Below are 23,927 nucleotides of genomic sequence, written 5' to 3'. Positions count from 1 at the left end.
TAGCTTACTATGCCTACTTTCATTCACTGCTTTCGTATGGCATCATATTCTGGGGTAATTCATCGTTGAGTAGAAAAGTATTCATTGCACAAAAACGTGTAATCAGAATAATTGCTGGAGCCCACCCACGGTCATCCTGCAGACATCTATTTAAGGATCTAGGGATCCTCACAGTAACCTCACAGTATATATATTCCCTTATGAAATTTGTTGATAATAATCCAACCCAATTCAAAAGTAATAGCAGTGTGCATACCTATAACACCAGGAGAAAGGATGATCTTCACTATGCAGGGTTAAATCTGACTTTGGCACAGAAAGGGGTAAATTATGCTGCCACAAAAGTCTTTGGGCACCTACCAAACAGCATCAAAAGCCTGACAGATAGCCAACAAACATTTAAAAATAAATTAAAAGAATTTCTAGATGACAACTCCTTCTACTCATTGGCTGAATTTTTAGATATAAAGTAAAAAAAAAAAAAAAAAAAAAAAAAAAAACCCCTTAATCATTAGTGTCATGCAATATTTTGTGTAATGTAATGTCTTGTACAGACGTCTTTTATTAACCTGACACGTTCCACATCATTACGAAGTGTCGTATTCATGATCTATGGAACAAGTATTAATCTAATCTAATCTAATCTAATGCAGTGTAGACATAGGTAAAGATACTCCAAATGGAATAAAGGAGATCATAAATACCAAATATCTACATTTTGTTAGTTGATGGATGTATATGTAAGACACTTGCATACACAACACAAGTCTATAAATGACTGAATCAGAGACATACACGAAGGCATCAGTGTTGTCCAAAGAATTTCCACATTGGAAGAATCGATCTCTGCTAGGTCACCACAAATCCATTGTCCTGAGATGTTACGCTCACTGACATCTTTGTAATATTCCAAAGAAGTAAGCTATGCACCTAGTTATGAATTGACCTTTCAAAAGTAAATGTACTAGTCTAAGGCTGTTGTTATACAACGAATGCTGCACATACGAGGTGTGATTGTAAAGTTTTAAGAATGGGCTTGTAATTGTAAAGTGGTGGTACTTACATGTTACTATAATGAATTTCCTTCAAAATAGTCCCCTTCTGACTGAACACTCTGACTCCAATGGTGTTTCCACTTTTGGAAACATTCCTGTAAATTTTTTTCCTGAAGTGTGTTAAGGACGCTCTCTGTATTTGCCTGGATGTCTTCAGTCTAGTCAATTCACTCCCCTTTCAGTGAAAATTTCATTTTAGGAAACAGGTAGAAGTCCGCAGGGGCCAAATCAGGGGAATATGGCGGTTGTGGAAGCACAGGGATTTTGAATTTGGTCCAAAATCCAACGATGGAGAAGGCACGATGAGCCGGAGCATTGTCAAGGTGTAGCACCCAACTCCTGTCTTTCCACAATGCAGGCCTTTTCTTCTGCACCTTTTCGCGCAAACGCCCAAGGAAACATTTGCAGTATTCTGGCTTAATTGTCTGTCCTCCAAGGGTAAATTCATGATGCGCAATACTGGTAGAACCGAAAAAAATCACCAACATTGTTTTCACATTCAACCAATTTTGCTGTGCTTTTTTTGGCTGTGGTGAACTTGGAGTCTTCCACTGTGAAGACTGCACTTTGGTTTCAGTATCATATCCATATACCCACTATTCCTCAGCTGTAATTGCCCTATTTAACAAATATGGGTCATTTTTAGTCTGATTAATCAGTTCTTGGCATGCTTCAAGTCCATATTGTCTCTGGTCACTTGACAACACTTTTGGAATGAATTTTGTGGACACCCGACACATGTTGAGATCTTCAGTTAAAATTGCCTGAACTGCATAGAAACTTAAATTAAGTTCATCAGCCATCTCCCTTGTTGTAAGTCTATGATCAGAGCACGCTAAGTCGTGAACTTTCACAACATTTTCATTTGTTTTTGAGGTAGAATGATGGCTGGACGGTGGTTCATCTTCAAGTGATTTGCTGCCATTTTTAAATCTGTTGAACCAGACAAAAACATTTGACTGGCTCATAAAAGTATCTCCAAAAGCTGTTTTTCATAGTTTGTAAGTCTCAGAAGCTGATTTCTCAGTTTTAAAACAAAATTTCACACAAACTCGTTGCTTTGTTTTTATGTCCATTTTCATGCAGACAGAATCTGGCAACAGACCCACACTCAGTTAGCTGCCACAATGAACTGAATAAAGGAAATGCAGTTTCCTGTCAGAGGGCATTCAAGAAAAAGGCAATGACTCACTCCCCACCTTCTGTATACCAGCCTGACAAACCAGTAAACAGTAGCGGATCCATTCTTAAAACTTTCCAATCACACCTCATATGCAATTTTTTGTTCCATTTGATAGTGGTTCATAACTCTAGTCTACAACTTGCACTTTGCAGTACTTTTTCATTTTTGTTGTGTTTTTCCGTAAATTCTCAGCATATTCTTGTGGAACCATTAATCCAAGACCTCCAGTAATTTACAGTGCCCTCTTTTAATCTGACAGAGCCGAGCATTTGCTCCTGCACTCAAAATGATTTGAATTTGAGGCACCATCACACAATAAAATTCTAATTTTGCTGAATTTCGATTTAGCTATTACTATTCATATCTTAATTTTCACATATGCTTTCATGCCATCAGTTTTACACTACAGTACATGAGGCGTTTAGGCCTATATTTTGTTACCTCTGAACTGTACAGACTTTTGGTATAAGTGGAGCTTCCATACTTCAATTTTTTACCCATATATTGTTTCCAGTTAATGAAATTTGCACTCTGTCTCAAACTATCATTGTAAGTGTTGTTTCTATCTATTATTTCAGGATCTGGGAGAGTGAAATTGGTGGGGAACTGTGACTTATCCTGCCACAGTGGATATTGAGGAATTGAATTAGACACCCAGAAATGAAATGAAGTTGGTGTGAAATCTGTTGAGATACAATGACAAAATCTTACATATATGAGTGAGAACTGGTTGTATATGTCACATAATGCCTGACAGAACCTCCGGGCATAGTGCTTGAAAATCTTAGATGTAAATATTAGTGGCAATGAAAGTGTCAGGCCTGGAGGCACAGTCAGATAGAGTAATGATTCAGTCAGTGTTTCCCAAGCCATGTAGCCAGCAGCAGCTATGCTCCGAATTGTGAGTACTGTTTATTCAGACACTTTGGAGTCATCAGTTAGGGAAAATACATTCCATTTAGGTTTTCCATATGGCCAGCACTGTCGTCACATTGGAATGCCTAGCAGTACACGAAGCAGTTTTGCTGATTACACCACACCTACAGAATTTAAGTCTGTTGTTGTTGTGGTCTTCAGTCCTGAGACTGGTTTGATGCAGCTCTCCATGCTACTCTATCTTGTGCAAGCTTCTTCATCTCCCAGTACCTACTGCAACCTACATCCTTTTGCATTTGCTTAGTGTAGTCATCTCTTGGTCTCCCTCTACGATTTTTACCCTCCACCCTGCCCTCCAATACTAAATTGGTGATCCCTTGATGCCTCAGAACATGTCCTACCAACCGATCTCTTCTTCTGGTCAAGTTGTGCCACAAACTTCTCTTCTCCCCAATCCTATTCAATACTTCCTCATTAGTTATGTGATCTACCCATCTAATCTTCAGCATTCTTCTGTAGTAAAGCTGCATGCCCTCGGGAAAGATTACGGCCGTAGTTTCCCCTTGCTTTCAGCCGTTCACAGTACCAGCACAGCAAGGCCGTTTTGGTTATTGTTACACAGCCAGATCAGTCAATCATCCAGACTGTTGCCCCTGCAACTACTGAAAAGGCTGCTGCCCCTCTTCAGGAACCACACGTTTGTCTGGCCTCTCAACAGATACCCCTCCGTTGTGGTTGCACCTACGGTACGGCCATCTGTATCGCTGAGGCACGCAAGCCTCCCCACCAATGGCAAGGTCCATGGTTCATGGGGGGAGGAATTTAAGTCTAACATGTCTGAATGGGTTTGTGTACAATGTGACCCAATCATATGCAATTCAAGACATTCAGTGTCGTATTACGATAACCTCTGTCTCCCTTTGTTTTGGTAGTTCAATTAACTCAGGAAAAGTGGCAGGTAAATGTTAATTTCAATGTCAGCGACAACTTCATATTTTATGTACATACTTCAAAAGACATACACCATCTTATGCCAGCATCAATTGCCATACAGCACTGAATGTACTTGTGCAACATGCAGTGCTTTCAACAAAGTGCACACACTATTTCTAGACCCTCAAGCTCAGCAATTTGCACAGGTCATACCTTACATCTCACATTACCCATAATGACATAATTATTGGGATTTCAGTCATTTCCTAGTAGTTGACAACCGTCATCAACATACTTGTTGGAAGTAGACCAACTTGGGCCACTTCCTAGTCCCAAACTATAAGCCAGTGTAAATGGATCACCCAATATTATCAGGAATGAGGCTTCTACAAAAATAGCTCTATCATTGCCAGTGGAAACAACACTGAATGTTCTTGAAGATAAGTTATCTATGCAAATAGTCTGCAATGCTGCAGACAATAGAAGAGAAGGCTCCACACTCACCACTGTGGTGCTTATGATGAGTGTGCAAATGGTCACCATGTTCAAGAACAGCAGGACAAAAATGGAATAGCTCATTGCAGTCTCCAGTTCTTTGACACACCTGAAAAAAGAGATGGAAAGAGAAGCAGTGAAAAACAGTAAGCACAATGCTTTCTTCACACAATAAATGAAACCCAGTTAACTCACTTCATACAAACAATAGACAGTTACCTTCACCAGGACATTTATAATCGGTGAGACATTAATAACTTGATCATAAACATGAAGTGAACATACTCTCCCACTAATTTATTGTCTCTTAATTTATGTGCCAGTACTAATACCCATAAATCCTATGTGGTGTTGCTAATCCCTCCGCCTCCCCCCCTTGGATGCCTCCTCAGATAGCGACTAAATGAACATTCACTAGGTATAGTGGTTGGATACTCAAGGTGTACCAAAACTAGCATGGCCATGGGTGAGTGAAAAGCTGTGGAAAAGGCAATACTTTTCGGATGGGCATCCCAGCACTGTACCACTGTGCCTTCTGGACTTCTCCTTTGTAACCTGGAATTTAAGGAGCCTACACAGGCCAAAAGTGGACAGAATATGACCTCCAAGTTAGAAAAATAAAAGCTGAAAGTTATATCCACCCGGAGATTAGATTGTAGGGTACAAGGTTAATCAAGATAAGCACTGGGATCATCCTCTATGGAGACTGTAGCAGATGCCATGAATTGGGTACTGGGATTTATGTAAATGACTTAGTAATAAAAGAAGTGAAAAAGTTAAAATCAGTTAACAACAGCATCTCCCACATTACAGTCGCTTTCCGGAACAGTGACATATCCTTGCACATGCAGCCTGTGAGGATAAGGAGGAATTTTATGCTGGATTGGAGTATGTGCCTAAATCATTACCATTTCATAATCTTATAACTACATATATACTTTGCAAACCACCATGAAGCGCAGGGCAGAGGGTGTGTCCCATTGTACCAGTTATTAGAATTTCTCCCAAGCCATTCACTCACGGAGTGCAGGAAGAACGATTGCTTGAAAACATCTGTCTTCAAGGGCCTGCCAGTTCAATTCCTTCAGTATCTCTGTGATACTCTCCCATGGATCAAACAAACCATTCAGGCTGCCCTTCTGTGTATACATTCAATATCCCATGTTAATCCTGTTGGTATGTGTCACAGACACATGATCAATCTCCTTGAACCAGAAGGACAAGTGATTTGTGAGCAATCTATTAACAATCTCCTTTGCAGACTGATTGCACTTCCCCAGTATTCTTCCAATAAACTGTAGTCTACCACCATCTTAATCCAAGACTGAGCTTAAGTGACTATTCCATTTCATATCCCCACAAAGTGTTACACCCAGGTATTTGTATGAGCTGGCCAATTCCAACAGAGACTCATTGACATTATAATAATAGGATTTTACATTTTTGAACATTCATAGCAAGTTGCCAGTCTTTGCACCACTCTGAAATCTTACCAAGATCTAACTAAATGTTTACATAACTCCTTCCAGACAGTACTTCCTTATAGATAACTGCATCATCTGCAAAAAGTCTGAGGTCACTGTTAAAACTGTCCACAAGGTCATTAATTACAAAATAAACAGAAAGGGTTCCAACACACTTCCATGGGCACAACTAAAGCTACTTCTGCATCTGATGATGACTCTCCATCCAAGATAAGATGCTGCATTCTCCCTAACAAAAGCTCATTAATCCAGTCACAACTTTCACTTGATACCCCTCATGATTGTACTTTTGACAACAGACACAGGTTGGTACTGCCTTTTGGAAATCAAGAAATACTGCATCTATGTGACTGCCTTGATCCAAGTTGGGTTTCACATGATTGAAATTTTCAGAATCCATGGTGGTTGTCATTATGTTTTAGCTCAGTATATGTTCTAAGATTCTACCACAAACTGATGTCAAGGTTATTGGATGGTAGTTTTGTGGATCACTTCTATTATCCTTCTTGTACATTGATGTGACCTGTGCTTTTTTCCAAGAACTTGGAACATTTTTTCATTTGAGATATCTGCAACAGATTATAGTTATAAGAGAGACTAACTCAGCCACAAATTCATTATAGAATCTGTCAGGTATCCCATTGGGTCCTGGAGCTTTGTTTGATTTTAATTATTTCAATTATTTTTCAACCCCACTGACACTAATACTTATTTCAACCATATTTCCAGTGGTACAAGAATTAAATTGGGGCAATTCTCCTGGGCTTTCCTTTGTAAACAAACAGTTGAAAATGGAGTCAAGCAGTTCAGCTTTTGCTTTGCTACCCTCAATTCATTTCATGTCTCATTTACTAAGGAGTGTAAACTAACTCTGGAGCCACTAACAGCCTTTACATACAGCCATAATGTCTATGGGTTTTGTGGAAGATCATTGAAGGCATCACACATTGCTCTCCTCACAGAGCCAAGTATGTTTCATTCATCACTCTACCCCATGTCCTAAATTTTGTTTTGCACCTATTATACAGTAGTCCTTATTTTTTAGAAGCTTCTTTACAGTGACTGTATATCATGGAGAGTCTCTCCCATTATAAACTTTATGAGCTGTTTTATTAGATACATATCCATGCAGTGCACAGTCAATTATTCTTTTAAACTTGAGCCATAGTTCCTTTACATGCTCAGACTCCTCATTGATATATGACTACTAATTTTTTATCTAGTTAATTGAACATATATATCTTTCCACTTGTTTTAGTTGTCATTTGTAATTTGCAGTCACAGCTATGTCATTGTGACTGATATCAGTTCTGATGTGGACATTCTCAAAGCATCAAGTTTATCACTATTGGATCCATTATGTTTCAATCATGAGCCATTTTCTGAACTATCTGTTCTAGGTAGTTTTCAGAGAAGGCATTTAGTAATGTTTCATAGGATGTCTTATCACTTCCACCGCTGACAAGACTATGATTTTCCCAGTTGATTGTTGGATGATTAAAGTCTCTGCCTATGATTACAGTATGAATGGGGAACTCTGTTGACAGTAAAGTAGAGAAGCTGAATGAAGAAGAAATAGTATAAATAACCAGTAACCTAAAAAACCATATTAAAATAGTATGGGGTGATTTTAAATACAAAATGGGGCAAGAGAACATTTATAAATCAGTGATCAGTAACACAAGTCTGCATCAAGACAGTAGTGATAGTGGCACCCATTTGATTACTTTCACAATTGACAGTAATATCTGCATCATGATTACACGCTTTCAACATGAAAATATATATAAAGGGACATGGGTGGCACCAGATGAGCAAACCATATATCAGATAGACCATGTATGTATGCAAATAGCATCAAAGGTATGCAAACCTATAGAGAAGCATATTGAGACACTGATCACTTCCTGGTATAAGTAAGATGAACATTAAAATTAAGAAGGTGTACAAATTAGCTACATATTATGATATAAACAGATTAAAAGAGACAGAGATGAAAATATCATATGAGTCAGCACTATCAGAAAACCTGAGTAAATGTGAGGAAAAGGTAGGAGACTATGACATCAACCTCAGTTGGTCTCAAATTAAGGAAACAGAAAACAGGGTAGCATCCTGAAATTCTAGGTAAATGAAAGATGTCACATAAAGTGTGGTTCGGTCAAGTGTGTCATCCAAAAATTAAAGAGAGGAGGTTGCCTTTCAAGAAAGGGTTAACAAGTATAAAGGATGAGGAGTTAGAAGATAGGCATATCAGAATAAGGTGGGATATGGCAACTACAGTAAGGCAAGAGAAGCAGAAATATTACAAGGAGCTAATAAAAGAAGCCAAAGAGGACTGCAACCCCCACAGGACAAGATGAATATACCAAAAAAATAAAGTAACACAAAACTATAAGAAAAAAGAAACATTAAAACTGTTATAAAGAATCACATGCTTGACAAATGTTATTACAGCATAAGTGAATATCTCTGCGGAACGGTATAAGAATATATGTTTAAATTAATGTGACAAATGAAATTATATCAATGAATATGTCTGTCAAGAACATAAGAAGATTAAGAACCACATGCTTAACAAATGTCACTACAGTATAAGTGAATAGCTTTTCTCAACTGTATAAGAACATATGATATCATAAACGTGACAAATGAAATCACAACATCAAGGAATAGGGCTGTCAAGCACATAAGAAATTATGTTATAAAAACACTTATTATTTGCATATTGTGTTAAACATAAGATAGATTCATATGAATTCAGCATAGAAAAAAATTTGTAAATATGTTATATAGTAGTTAAAATGTATCCTGACAAATCCTATATGACAAATGTGACCATTGGGATGATAATAAATAAATGAAAACACGCAGGGGAAGATCCTCACGGATGAAACTGAAGCAGAACAGCAATGGGACTTCACAGTGTTACTAAACTGTGATGATCCTGCATAGTTTTTCACATGAGGTACCAGACTCTATTCACAGGAAAGCATAGATCCCAAATGAAGAACAAATATGACAAATAATTAAAAACCTAAAGAACAATAAGGCTTTTGGCAAACATCTAATTGCAGGAGAGCTAATAAAATAATGGAGGGCCTGTACTGGTTAAAATAATTAGGAAAATGATGAAGAATGTTTGGGAACATGATAGATTACCTGACAACTGGAAAATGGCCATAATATGCCCTATACTAAAAGAGAATGACTCATTGCTACGTGATAATTATGGAGGGACTGCATTATTTAGTGCAACCTACCAAATTCCTTCTCAGTGTCCACTGACGAGAATGATCCCAATTGCAGAAGTAATTACAGAGGACTCTCAATGTACTATCAGTAGGTACAGATCAATTATAGACCAGCTTTTTTGGTTCATGCAGGTAATCGAGAAAGGTTGGGAGCATAGCATTTAGATTCGAATTTTTGTTGTCGTAAAAAAACATGTGACAGTCTACATAGGGACCCAACTACCAATGTCATGAAAGAATTTCAGTTTGTAGCAAAACTGAAGTGTCTAGTACAGATATGTTTAGAAGAAAAATATTGCAGAGAGCAGCTCACTAAATGAATGTCAGAGCAATTTGAAGTCAGAATTGGTCTTAGGCAAAGAGATGCATTACCTGCAATATCTTGTAATTTAATTTTAGAAAAGGTAGACATATAACACCAAAAATTAAACCATGCTGGAATGAAACTGGTAATAACACAAAAAATCAGCTTATGTAAGCAGACAATGTTCTAGTAAGAAGTTACAAAAAACGATTTGCAACTCATGGATAGTTATTAGAGAAAAAGGGAAGGAAAGCAGGCTTACAAATTAATGAGGAAGAAGCTTCATACATGATTGTGAGCAAGGCACCAAATGATGATACCCCCTGACACTTCATCAAGTAACTTGTAAAAGAATAGACATATTAAATTCAGAAACGGAATTACAGACACTGCCTGCAAGTGGCCATTGATTGAAATCAATGGGGAAAGTTGAAAATTTGTGCCAGATCGGGAAATGAACCCTGCAGCTTACTAGGCAGATGCTCTTGTGGCAGAACTACCAGAAAATATTAATGTCTTTGCTTTTTTCTACTTCGCTTTACTTACTTCGGTTGTTGACCAGTTGGTGTGAGACATTCGTCATGACTGTTAGCGTGATTGTCGGAAACAATTTCTTTGTGTTTTGATTTATCTTGTGTCAATAAAAATATTACATAGTGAAAGTAAATGGTGTTTTCTGTGTTATAACACTCGCCATACTCTGATCATAGGTCATCGGGACACAGTGGTCACTGCAGCTGCATGGATTGCCCCAGCATGCCTCCTGTCAGACCCAAATTCTCAACTTATCCGCACACATTAATGTAGTGCCCCTTCACCATTATCCTCATTACTCACAGCATTTCTCCAATTCCCATAAGATTTGAGCCTAGTGTGCATTTGCTCTAATAAGACAGGGTGTATACGCAGACAAGGAAAAAAATTCCCAGATTTCCCGATTAAAAATACACTTTATCCTGGGTGAAAACATACTTTTTCCCAGTTAACTGATAGTATATTTTCTCTCAGAACTGTGTAACTTATCAATCCTTTGAATGGTTATGGTTTTATAAATGGGCGTTGAATTTCCCGTTCTATATGAAACAGAAACAAATATGGAATCATTTACTCCACCCAATACTACAGATATGAGCAAAAAGCATTAAGAATATAAGCAACATATTCACAATGCAGTTAATGAGGTGCAATACTCACATTATGCCTAAGTAGGAACACACTGTTTTTAAACCAGATTATGTTTTGAATGAAACCAGAACAAATATGGACGACTTTAAATCACCCAATAAGAAATCAAGATGATCGACTGACAAACTTGTAGTGCTCCAAGTGGCATGGCAGCAAACAAGGGTCATGTCACCAGGAGTCCCTATATGAGTTTCAACCTCCTGCTAGCCGTCACTAACAACTCGTAGCATTCATGATGTGCTCAGCTTACAAAATTACATGTACATGTCCAGAAGCACATTTTGAGTAAGCTGAGCATGACTCAGACACCAAAATATTTGTTACAAGCCAAAATATAAATGTCAGAGGTGCTTGTTTCAGTCACAGCAATTTATGCTGTCGTCCTAGGTTCTTGCCTAACCACACACTCAGAAATCATGTCATATTTGGGAAAATGGTCAAATATTTGCGACACACAATTATACAAATGTTGCTACTAGTCATTTCAATAATAGCAGTTTTGTCCTTCATTTTGCAGTCAGATTGAAGTAACCAAACTAATGGAACTAATTCTTGAGTGAGCATACTCATATGCAAATAATATTAAATATTAAAGAACATACTTGTGTTGCATTAATAAGGAAGCCACAGCGTCTGTTACAAACACAAAGATAAAAAAAAATATTACGATGAGACCATATTTCTTTCCACTCTGTAAGTGCCTAACCACAATCCACAACAAACACATGCAATTAACAATATTATCATATTATCTTAGGGTCTCCAGAAGGCTTTTACAACCAATGCATCATTAATTGACATTTAATTATAAGGAATTGTACAAAAGGAACATGTTCATGATAAATCTTCAATGTGCCATTGTGCATGCTGCTGTAAAAAGCAAATTAGCATCCAAAAACAACAAAATATGATGAAATCAATATGGCATCTCCAAAGTTATCAACTGAAATCGTCACATCGAGTGACACCATTTTGACATCAGTTCCAAGTAACCCAAGCATATCATGAACGTGACCCGCATAATGACAGGCACGTTCCAGATGAGCAAAACATGCCATATCTGGACCAACCCACAGGTATCTGGTGGATGGAACAGTCCATCCCCCTCAGTATTCACCTGGATTGATTTAAGAAAACTGTGGAAAACCTAAAGCTGGATGTTGAGATGGAGTTTACAGCCACAGTCCACAGGCCTCAAAATTGTCAGATTAATAAGGCCAGCAGGCCCTGGGCCTGGAGTGCTGAGAGAACATGATCGGAGTTAGTAACTTTGGTTAAACTTGCTAAAAACCTGTAACTAATTTGAAAATATGGAAGGCAAGCCAGTAGCATTTTCATGCATTGCATTCAATTGAAGAGCAGTTGTTAATTCAGTGGCTGCAACTGCTGCATAGTTGAGTTTCGAAATTTTCTGTGATCATATGTTAACTTTAAGTTGGCCAATAGGTAGAGGGGGTTTTGGGTAGCAGAGCAAGCAAGCACAGCTTCTATTTAAGAAAACGCAGTTGATATCCGTTTCACCTATGGCAGCGCCATCTATCGGGCCAACAATAGCGCCATCTGGTTTCCCTCCTCAAGCTGGACAAGTTTCGTTCTTTGTAGTTTTTTCGTTTGATGCTTATTTCGTGAGATATTTGGCCCAGTCATGATCAATGGACCACCCTGTATATCACCAGGGTTGATGACCCTTGCAATGGAGGCGGGGAGGGGAGGGGGAAGGTGGAAAAACTACTCTTGCCTCCCTCAGTGCTGGCATTGAACCAAACCACTTGTCGAATGGGTCTAATGGACAACGAGGCATGTGGCGCTTTCCGATCAGTCAGGAATATCATTTCTCAAAGTACCGCATGGTGCTTTCACACACGCGTTCCAACCCACTTACTGATCTTTTGTAACTTACTTTTTAGTGATCCCTGTCTGAATCAGAACCCTTAGAGGACCACTGGACACATCCAGTGGCGAATATAGCATATATTCTGGGGAGGGAGTCTAAGATTAATGAAAGATTAGTTAAGTAATTTTAAGTAAGACACTCCACAATATTTTGTATCAGTTTTGCTGCTCATATTCTGAGGATAAATTGCGCTGAAAACCCTTTTACTTTATCAAGATCTAAATGTTGACATTAAATCATAAAAATACAGTTGTTGTTGTTGTTGTGGTCTTCAGTCCTGAGACTGCTTTGATGCAGCTCTCTGTGTTACTCTATCCTGTGCAAGCTTCTTCATCTCCCAGTACCTGCTGCAACCTACATCCTTCTGAATCTGCTTAGTTTATTCATCTCTTGGTCTCCCTCTACGATTTTTACCCTCCACGCTGCCCTCCAATACTAAATTGGTGATCCCTTGATGCCTCAGAACATGTCCTACCAAATAAGTGGTTCATGTAATGTTAATACAACAGCTGATTCCTCAAACTGGGGGGCTATCAAGCACGGGATCCCACAGGGTTTGGTCTTAGGTCCTTTATTGTTCTTGATATACGTACATTAATGACTTACCATTCCATATTGATGAAGATGCAAAGTTAGTTCTTTTTGCTGATGATACAAGTATAGTAATAACATCCAAAAACCAAGAACTAAGTGATGTAATTGTAAATGATGTTTTTCACAAAATTATTAAGTGGTTCTCAGCAAACGGACTCTCTTTAAATTTTGATAAAACACAGTATATACAGTTCCGTACAGTAAATGGCACAACTCCAGTAATCAATATAGACTCTGAACAGAAGTCTGTAACTAAGGTAGAATTTTCAAAATTTTTAGGTGTGTCCATTGATGAGAGGTTAAACTGGAAGCAACACATTGATGGTCTACTGAAACGTCTGAGTTCGGCTACGTATGCTATTAGGGTTATTGCAAATTTTGGTGATAAGAATCTCAGTAAATTAGCTTGCTATGCCTACTTCCATTCACTGCTTTCATATGGTATCATATTCTGGGGTAATTCATCGTTGAGTAGAAAAGTATTCATTGCTCAAAAACGTGTAATCAGAATAATTGCTGGAGCCCACCCCCTGTCATCTTGCAGACATCTATTTAAGGATCTAGGGATCCTCACAGTAACCTCACAGTATATATATTCACTTATGAAATTTGTTGTTAATAATCCAACCCAGTTCAAAAGTAATAGCAGTGTGCACAGCTATAACACCAGGAGAAAGGATGATCTTCACTATGCAGGGTTAGATCTGACTTTGGCACAGAAGGGGGTAAATTATGCTGCCACAAAAGTCTTTGGTCACCTACCAAACAGCATCAAAAGCCTAACAGATAAACAACCAACATTTAAAAATAAATTAAAAGAATTTCTAGATGACAACTCCTTCTACTCATTGGCTGAATTTTTAGATATAAAATAAGGGAGGGAAAAAAACTAACTTAAGCATTAGTGTCATGGAATATTTTGTGTAATGTAATATCTTGTACAGACATCTTTCATTAACTTGACACGTTGCACATCATTACGAAGTGTCGTATTCATGATCTATGGAACAAGTATTAATCTAATCTAATTTAATCTAATCTAATCTAATCTAATCCCTGCTTCTGGTCAAGTTGTGCCACAAACTCCTCTTTTCCCCAATTCTATTCAATACCTCCTTATTAGTTATGTGATCTACCCATCTAATCTTCAGCATTCTTCTGTAGCACCACATTTCGAAAGCTTCTATTCTCTTCTTGTCCAAACTATTTATCGTCCATGTTTCACTTCCATACATGGCTACACTCCATACAAATACTTTCAGAAATGACGTCCTGACACTTAAATCTGTACTCGATGTTAACAAGTTTCTCTTCTTCAGAAACGCTTTCCTTGCTATTGCCAGTCTACATTTTATATCCTCTCTACTTCGACCATCATCCGTTATTTTGCTCCCCAATAGCAAAACTCCTTTACTACTTTAAGCGTCTCATTTCCTAATCTAATTCCCTCAGCATCACCAGACTTAATTCGACTACATTCCATTATCCTCGTTTTGTTTTTATTGATGTTCATCTTATACCCTCCTTTCAAGACACTATCACTTCCGTTCAACAGCTCTTCCAAGTCCTTTGCTGTCTCTGACAGAATTACAATGTCATCGCCAAACCTCAAAGTTTTTATTTCTGCTCTGTGCATTTTAATACCTACTCCGAATTTTTCTTTTGTTTCCTTTACTGCTTTCTCAATACACAGAATGAATAACATCAGGGAGAAGCTACAACCCTGTCTCACTCCCTTCCCAACCACTGCTTCCCTTTCGTGACCCTCGACTCTTATAACTGCCATCTGGTTTCTGTACAGATTGTAAATAGCCTTTCGGTCTCTGTATTTTACCCCTGCCACCTTCATAATTTGAAAGAGAGTATTCCAGTCAACATTGTCAAAAGCTTTCTCTAAGTCTACAAATGCTAGAAACGTAGGTTTGCCCTTCCTTAATCTAGCTTCTAAGATAAGTCGTAGGGTCAGTATTGCCTCACGTGTTCATTCCCATATTTCTACGGAATCCAAAATGATATTTCCCGAGGTCGGCTTCTACTAGTTTTTCCATTCGTCTGTAAAGAATTCGCGTTAGTATTTTGCAGCCGTGACATTTTTCGATGTCTGATTGTGTCTGTGTATGTGCGGATGGATATGTGTGTTTGTGCAAGTGTATACCTGTCCTTTTGTCCCCCTAAGGTAAGTCTTTCTTCTCCCGGGATTGGAATGACTCCTTACCCTCTCCCTTAAAACCCACATCCCTTCGTCTTTCCCTCTCCTTCCCTCTTTCCTGACGAAGAAACCGCTGGTTGCGAAAGCTTGAATTTTGTGTGTATGTTTGTGTTTGTTTGTGTGTCTATCGACCTGCCAGCGCTTTTGTTTGGTAAATCACATCATCTTTGTTTTTAGATATATTTTTCCCACGTGGAAAATATATATATATATATATATATATATATATATATATATATATATATATATATATATATATATATATATACACTAAAACAGGACACGTCAGAAGTTTTTGTAACTTTGAGCTGCTGGTGTGGACATATTTCAACTAACAGAACTTAATAGCAAAACTTTTTGTCTCAAACATAACTTCAGCTCAGACGAGGCTAAGATATGCGACATTTGAACAGTATCTCGTAAGACCTCTTTCAGAAAATCCTTGTACAGAAAGCACGTTAAATTTTTACAGTTACCTACAGACAAAAAACGTGTTTCCAATTATGTACGTTGATGAAAAATCAAGTTTGTTTTTGAATTGGAGCATAACGGAAACTACGCGCTTTAACGAGTATTTTTATATATTCCCTTGCGCTCAGGGTATGAAATTGTTTTTTTTAAATCCATTATGCATTCACACTTCGTACAAAAACAACTGGACAATGAGAAACAGACATCTGTCACGTCAACACAGGGAAGTGTAACTGTCTACCAGGGCGATGCCTTCAGGCATCATTCATCAACATAATTCAGATACCGTACATATTTTTTTTCTTTATGTTCAATATTCCTCCCCCCCACCCCGGGTCCATCTGTCTGTCAGTCCGACTGTGAAGAACCATTTTAATCAGTAACGAGTACACATATCAAGTTCAAAATTTATGTCACATATGAAGATCTATGATCTCTTGGCGATGTAGAAATTTTGAGCTTCTAAGTCAATTCAATCAAAAGATACGGCCATTTATGTCACATATTTTGTGACTCGAAAATTCGCTCATCAAAACCTGTATGGTACTTCCTGTTGATCTAGAATCATGAAATGTGGCAAGAAGCAAGGTGTCATATAACAAGTAAAGGGAAAACCCAGGAATTGGTAATTTGTAATTGTATCATACAAGTAAACTATTTATTTTGTCACTTATCCGACTTCAAACTCGAAATTAAAACATTCTCGAAAGTCTCGGAATCCCTGGGAGTGACGTCTTGCCAGTGTCAATGTTGACAACATGCAAAAGTTGTCAATATCCTCGGTTTCTGGAATGGATAAACTGTCTGTATACATAACAAATTTTATATGAATGCATCAGAGCGAGGGCCAATTTTTTTCAGTTCTTTGCGGAGATTCGTTCGGAGCGAACACAGTTATTTCTCTAGGTCTCGGCAGAATCTCCCACCTTTACACTGTACAATATATTGCACAATATATTGAGCGAAGGTCAATGTTTTGAAAGATCTCTAGCCTACTGCTTGCACAAACTCTCAATAGGCCTACTGATCGCAGATTGTCTACATTATTGAGCAATAAATATTGAGCGTGTAAACGCTCCTTTAGGAGTGGAAGCGAAATCGTTGTTGGTGCCTTATGGGATATTAAAGAAGGAAGCTTGTGACAGTAGCATCAAGCTTTCAGCATTTGGAAAAAAGGAGATGGACGAGGACAAAGCCAGTGAGACAAGAAAGGTCGCGAAGAGCGTGTGGAAGAAAGAACAATGCAGCATCTGGTTGCATGAGCGAATGTGATAACGCCGTGTGTTAAAAATGAGAACAATGAAAAGGGATCATTCATTAACGTGGCGAACTGGATTATTAATGTTACTGTCCGAGAGTTCGTTTTGTTCAAGGTCCTAGGCAAAACAGATTGTGATGTTACCAAGTCAAAGAGATAATATATAGACCGCATTAGCTCCTTATCGAAACTCTATTTTAATGCAAATTATGTAATTGCGAAGAACTGAAACACTGGCTAGTTTTTTCTCTGAAGGCGGGATTAGTGTTTTATCGGACTTGCAGAGCGATGGTAGAATATAAACTCTAAATAACAATTACAGAAATATAATGAAGCCTTTTAATACCCTCGGATAACTGTTATTTATTTCCGTTTCTGTTTTAATATGATGTTTTCCTCTTTTTCCTATCACATTATAAGCTATGTTGTATTTTAATCATAAATTGTGAGACTGTGCTTAATTCAGATTATTACCTTAATTAAGAGAAATGGGGAGCATTTGGTAATAGGCCCATTATCCATTATTTTCTTTTTCAAGGACATTCCATTTTCGGAGAAAAAGATTACGAAGACTAGAAAAACGCTGTAAAACGTTCTTCTGATTACGAAAATTCGGTGAAATACAGCCGTGCTGTGAAGGATATGCACACGATAGAAATATCCAGGTTAGCAGGGCTGATTGAGAGATAACTAAGGAATAAACAGTATTATTAGGTTTTCCTCAAACACGTTGTTGCTGTGGTCCAGTCATTGGTTTATAACAGTTTACCGATGCAAGTTTCTGATGAACTTTTCGGAACAAAGAAAGTAATTTGAATTTCGTATTTATCAACAGAGTACATGACGGGCGTGTCCTTCTTATCACTAACCAAGTAAAGAAGGAGGTTGTTAAAGAATCAATTTTGCGAAATATTTTTATATAACTTTTGATCCTATGCCAGACTTAACCAACACGGAGCAATTAGCCCTCGTGGTTTGGTGCATGCCTCAGGAGAAAGGAAAACTCGATTTTTTAAGTTTATACCTAGCACTGGGAACAAAGATCCAGGCCGACCACAGCATGTTATTAAATCACTGCAAAACCATGTGACTCAAGTCCAGACCCTGCTCTCACCTACATTAAATTACACAGGACCTACAGAGCGAGATGGTGCAGTGGCTAGCACACTGTACTCGCATTGTGGAGGTTATTGTCGTGGTCTTCACTCCTGAGACTGGTTTGATGCAGCTCTCCATGCTACTCTATCCTGTGCAAGCTTCTTCATCTCCCAGTACCCACTGCAACCCACATCCTACTCAATCTGCTTAGTGTAGTCATCTCTTGGTCTCCCTCTACGATTTTTACCCTCTACGCTGCCCTCCAATACTAAATTGGTGATCCCTTGATGCCTCAGAACATGTCCTACCAACCGATCCCTTCTTCTGGTCAAGTTGTGCCACAAACTTCTCTTCTCCCCAATCCTGTTCAATACTTCCTCATTACTTATGTGATCTACCCAACTAATCCTCAGCATTCTTCTGTAGCACCACATTTCGAAAGCTTCTATTCTCTTCTTTTCCAAACTATTTATCGTCCATGATTCACTTCCATACATGGCTACACTCCATACAAATACATACAGTAATGACTTCATGACGCTTAAATCTATACTCGATATTAACAGATTTCTCATTTTCAGAAACGCTTTCCTTGCCATTGCCAGTCTACATTTTATATCCTCTCTACTTCGACCATCATCAGTTATTTTGCTCCCCAAATAGCAAAACTCCTTTACTACTTTAAGTGTCTCATTTCCTAATCTAATTCCCTCAGCATCACCAGACTTAATTCAACTACATTCCATTATGCTCGTTTTGCTTTTGTTGATGTTCATATTATATCCTCCTTTCAAGACACTATCCATTCCGTTCAACTGCTCTTCCAGGTCCATTGCTGTCTCTGACAGAATTACGATGTCAACGGCGAACTTCAAAGTTTTTATTTCTTCTCCATTGATTTTAATACCTACTCCGAATTTTATTTTGTTTCCTTTACTGCTTGCTCAATATACAGATTAAATAACATTGGGGAGGCACTACAACCCTGTCTCACTCCCTTCCCAACCACTGCTTCCCTTTCATGTCCCTCGACTCTTATAACTGCCATCTGGTTTCTGTACAAATTGTAAATAGCCTTTCGCTCCCTGTATTTTACCCCTGCCACCTTCAGAATTTTAAAGAAAGTATTCCAGTCAACATTGTTAAAAACTTTCTCTAAGTCTACAAATTCTAGAAACGTAGGTTTGCCCTTCCTTAATCTAGCTTCTAAGATAAATCGTAGGGTCAGTATTGCCTCACGTGTTCCAACATTTCTATGGAATCCAAACTGATCTTCTCCGAGGTCGGCTTCTACTAGTTTTTCCATTCGTCTGTAAAGAATTCGCGTTAGTTTTTTGCAGCTGTGACTTATTAAACTGATAGTTCGGTAATTTTCACATCTGTCAACACCTGCTTTCTTTGGGATTGGAATTATTATATTCTTCCTGAAGTCTGAGGCTATTTCGCCTGTCTCATACATCTTGCTCACCAGATGGTACAGTTTTGTTAGGACTGGCTCTCCCGAGGCCGTCAGTAGTTCCAATGGAATGTTGTCTACTCCGGGGGCCTTGTTTCGACTTAGGTCTTTCAGTGATCTGTCAAACTCTACACGCAGTATCGTATCTCCCATTTCATCTTCATCTACATCCTCTTCCAATTCCATAATATTGTCCTCAAATACATTGCCCTTGTATAGACCCTCTATATACTCCTTCCACCTTCCTGCTTTGTCTTCTTTGCTTAGCACTGAGTTTCAATCTGAGCTCTTGATGTTCATACAAATGGTTCTCCTATCTCCAAAGGTCTCTTTAATTTTCCTTTAGGCTGAATCTATGTTACCCCTAGTGAGATAAGCCTCTACATCCTAGCCATCCCTGCTTAGCCATTTTGCACTTCCTGTTGATCTCATTTTTGAGACGTTTGTATTCCTTTTTGCCTGCTTCATTTACTGCATTTTTATATTTTCTCCTTTCATCAATTAAATTCAATATTTCTTCTGTTACCCAAGGATTTCTACTAGCCCTTGTCTTTTTACCTACTTGATCCTCTGCTGCCTTCTCTACTTCATCCCTCAAAGCTACCCATTCTTCTTCTAATGTATTTCTTTCCCTCATTCCTGTCAGTTGTTCCCTTATGCTCTCCCTGAAACTCTGTACAACCTCTGGTTTAGTCAGTTTATCCAGGTCCCATCTCCTTAAATTACCACCTTTTTGCAGTTTCTTCAGTTTCAATCTACAGGTCATAACCAATAGATTGTGGTCAGAGTCCACATCTGCCCCTGGAAATGTCTTACAATTTAAAACCTGCTTCCTAAATCTCTGTCTTATCATTATGTAATCTATCTGATACCTTTTAGTATCTCCAGGGTTCTTCCATGTATACCACCTTATTTCATGATTCTTAAACCAAATGTTAGCTATGATTAAGTTGTGCTCTGTGCAAAATTCTACCAGGCGGCTTCCTCTTTCATTTCTTTGCCCCAGTCCATATTCACCTACTATGTTTCCTTCTCTCTCTTTTCCTACACTCGAATTCCAGTCACCCATGACTATTAAATTTTCATCTCCCTTCACTATCTGAATAATTTCTTTTATTTCATCATACATTTCTTCAATTTCTTCGTAATCTGCAGAGTTAGTTGGCATATAAACTTGTACTACTGTAGTAGGTGTGGGCTTCGTATCTATCTTGGCCACAATAATGCGTTCACTATCCTGTGTGTAGTAGCTTACCCGCATTCCTACTTTCCTATTCATTACTAAACCTTCTCCTGCATTACCCCTATATGATTTTGTGTTTATAACCCTTTAGTCACCTGACCAGAAGTCTTGTTCCTCCTGCCACCGAACTTCACTTATTACCACTATATCTAACTTTAACCTATCCATTTCCCTTTTTTAATTTTCTAACCTAGCTGCCCGATTAAGGGATCTGAGATTCCACGCTCCGATCCATAGAACGCCAGTTTTCTTTCTCCTGTTAACGCCCAAAGATCCGAATGGGGGACTATTTTACCTCCGGAATATTTTACCCAAGAGGACGCCATCATCATTTAATCATACAGTAAAGCTGCATGCCCTCGGGAAAAATAACGGCTGTAGTTTCCCCTTGCTTTCAGCCGTTTGCAGTACCAGCACAGCAAGACCATTTTGGTTATTGTTACAAGGCCAGATCAGTCAATCATCCAGACTGTTGCCCCTGCAACTACTGAAAAGGCTGTTGCCCCTCTTCAGGAACCACACGTTTGTCTGGCCTCTCAACAGATACCCCTCCGTTGTGGTTGCGGCTACGGTACGGCTATCTGTATTGCTGAGGCATGCAAGTCTCCCCACCAACGTCAAGATCCATGGTTCATAGGGGGGCATTTTGGAGGACGACCGTTCAAATCAGTGTCTAAACACCCTGATTTAAATTTTCTGTAATTTCCCTAAATCGCTTCAGGCAAATGCCGGGATGGTTCCTTTGAAAGGGCACGGCTGACTTCCTTCCTCATTATATCGCAATCCAATGGGACCGACGACCTCGTTGTTTGGCCCCTTCTTCCAAAAACAACACCCAGCCAACACAGAACTATATAGCCCGATCCACGAACGATGGTAGTTCACGCAAGTCTTGGGACAGACGGAAATGGCATTGTTGACGATTCTAAGGCCAGTATTACACCATCAGATTTCTTTCTCAAGGATTTGATCAAAGATGTGATCAAATATATTTGACAAAGATCTTTGACGTGGTGCTAAAAAGGGATATTATACTGTCATCATACTTTTCGTCAAAGTTCAAGATGGCTGAAAACAACAACTTGTTATTAACCACAGCAGTTGCATGTACCACAATTGCACTGTGTGCACATGCGGAAGAGAAGCAGGGGGGAAAAAAAAGGAAATTTATCTGGGTGAAGCCGTGGATTTTGCGACAACACGATAACAGCATTCAACAAAACTTGTTCGTGAGCTCTTAGTGGAGGACGTCAAGTTGTACATCAAATTCTTAAGAATGGATGAGCATACATTTCTGTATGTGCTCAGTGAAGTGTATCCCCATATCACAAAGCACAATACTCACTTAAGAACTGCTGTATCTGCAGAAGAGGGGCTCACTATAACACTCTGATTCCTTCCTACAGGAGAGAGGTAGTGTAGGTCAGGTCTCCAATCTTCTTAATCTATTTTTGTATTCAGGGTGCCTCACGTTGTAAAGCACCTCATCAGCTTCATACATCTCTATTAATTTTGTAGTTGTCAGTACACAACAATTATATTTACTGGCAATGTTTATAAAAACACTACAGAGGACAGAACACTGCAGCGATGCTAGCGCTCCACGTGGTAACATGTCACATTGCAGTGAACAGAAGACAAGCGACTTCTTTTATCAAATCTACAGAGAGGCCCTAGATTTGATCAAATATTTGATGACATTTGACAAATTTCCCCATTACACCCTGAACGCTCATTGGTTGTCGGAGTGTGCGTGACGTAGATGCGCAGAACAAGCCTAAACTCGAACGCCATCGTTCGCGACTCCAACTGTAGTTGCTGTGTACTCAAACTGAAAGGTACAAGGGACGATCAAGTTTTCCCTTTGAGGGCGTTGCTGCAGCTTACATACAACTTGGCGCGAGTTCGATGCGGGTGCATAAGCGCGGACAATTGGGTAAGAGGGATTAGCGTGGCATTCTTTTCTTTGCGAGATCGCGACGTTATCACCAAATGGCTCCAAACAGAACCAATGCGCTGCTGTTCTTTTCTTGGCTGTGGAAGGACAAACATTGGTAGACATTCTTCGGAGAATGAAAGGTGTGTACGGGGAAGCACGTCTTTCGAAACCACCGTTGTGGAATGGTGCGACAAGCGGTGCTGCTGCTCCACGATAAAGCACGTCTCCACGTCGCAAATGTCGTAACGCACACATTATGCCAATTCAAGTGGGAGAGACTCGAGCACCAGCTCTATAGTCCTGATCCCTTCCCATGCGATTATCACACCTTTGGTCCTTTAAAAAGGGCGTTGAAGGGTCGGCGATTCCTGTCGGATGAGGATGTGCAGTAGGCAGTTACAGATTTCTTCATGCAGCAGGACACAGTGTTTAATCAAACGGGTAGCTTCAACCTGGTGGAACGATTGTCTTAATGTCCTCTGTGACTTTGCCTGAGTGGCATACGAGTTGTGGACTGTACGACCATCGAACGAAATCTTTTTGATGTCCCTTGTATTTTGATATTCACTCAAAGGACGAAAAGGGAATACGCACTATCAACAGTCAAAAAGACCATCTAAAGGCTTAAATATCTATATATCGATAGTACTGTTGGCCATCGCCTACCCCTACTTTAGCCAACTACCAAACATTGTACGTTGGTGACGTTACTTGAGTTCATTTGTTAACTTGTTGATCAGTTCAGTTATAACTTGCAGTTGAATTTAATGTAAGTGTTCTCGTTCATTGTTTTTAGTGGTGTGCATCCTGATAGTTTCTAAATATGGATAAGATTGTAACAAGAAAGAAGAGGAAATCCGATTTTGATACGGCTACTAGCGTTAAGATGAGTTAAAAATATGTACGCACTACCGTAATAGCCCAATTAAATTTCCAGAGAAGTTAAGTGTTAGCACTGGAGTCGTTATTTGGAGACGGATAGAACTTCGGGCTTGC

General features: G+C 38.9%; 1 pseudogene; it reads right to left on the bottom strand.

Annotated features, from left to right (window-relative positions):
• LOC126279020 (odorant receptor Or1-like) overlaps window positions 1-23,927 on the bottom strand; it is a 143,480-nt pseudogene that overhangs the window by 38,128 nt on the left and 81,425 nt on the right.

This window comes from Schistocerca gregaria, chromosome 6 (assembly GCF_023897955.1).
Source record: "Schistocerca gregaria isolate iqSchGreg1 chromosome 6, iqSchGreg1.2, whole genome shotgun sequence".
In the NCBI taxonomy this organism is placed as follows: Eukaryota; Metazoa; Arthropoda; class Insecta; order Orthoptera; family Acrididae; genus Schistocerca; species Schistocerca gregaria.
This window is presented reverse-complemented; position numbering and strand designations above follow the sequence as displayed.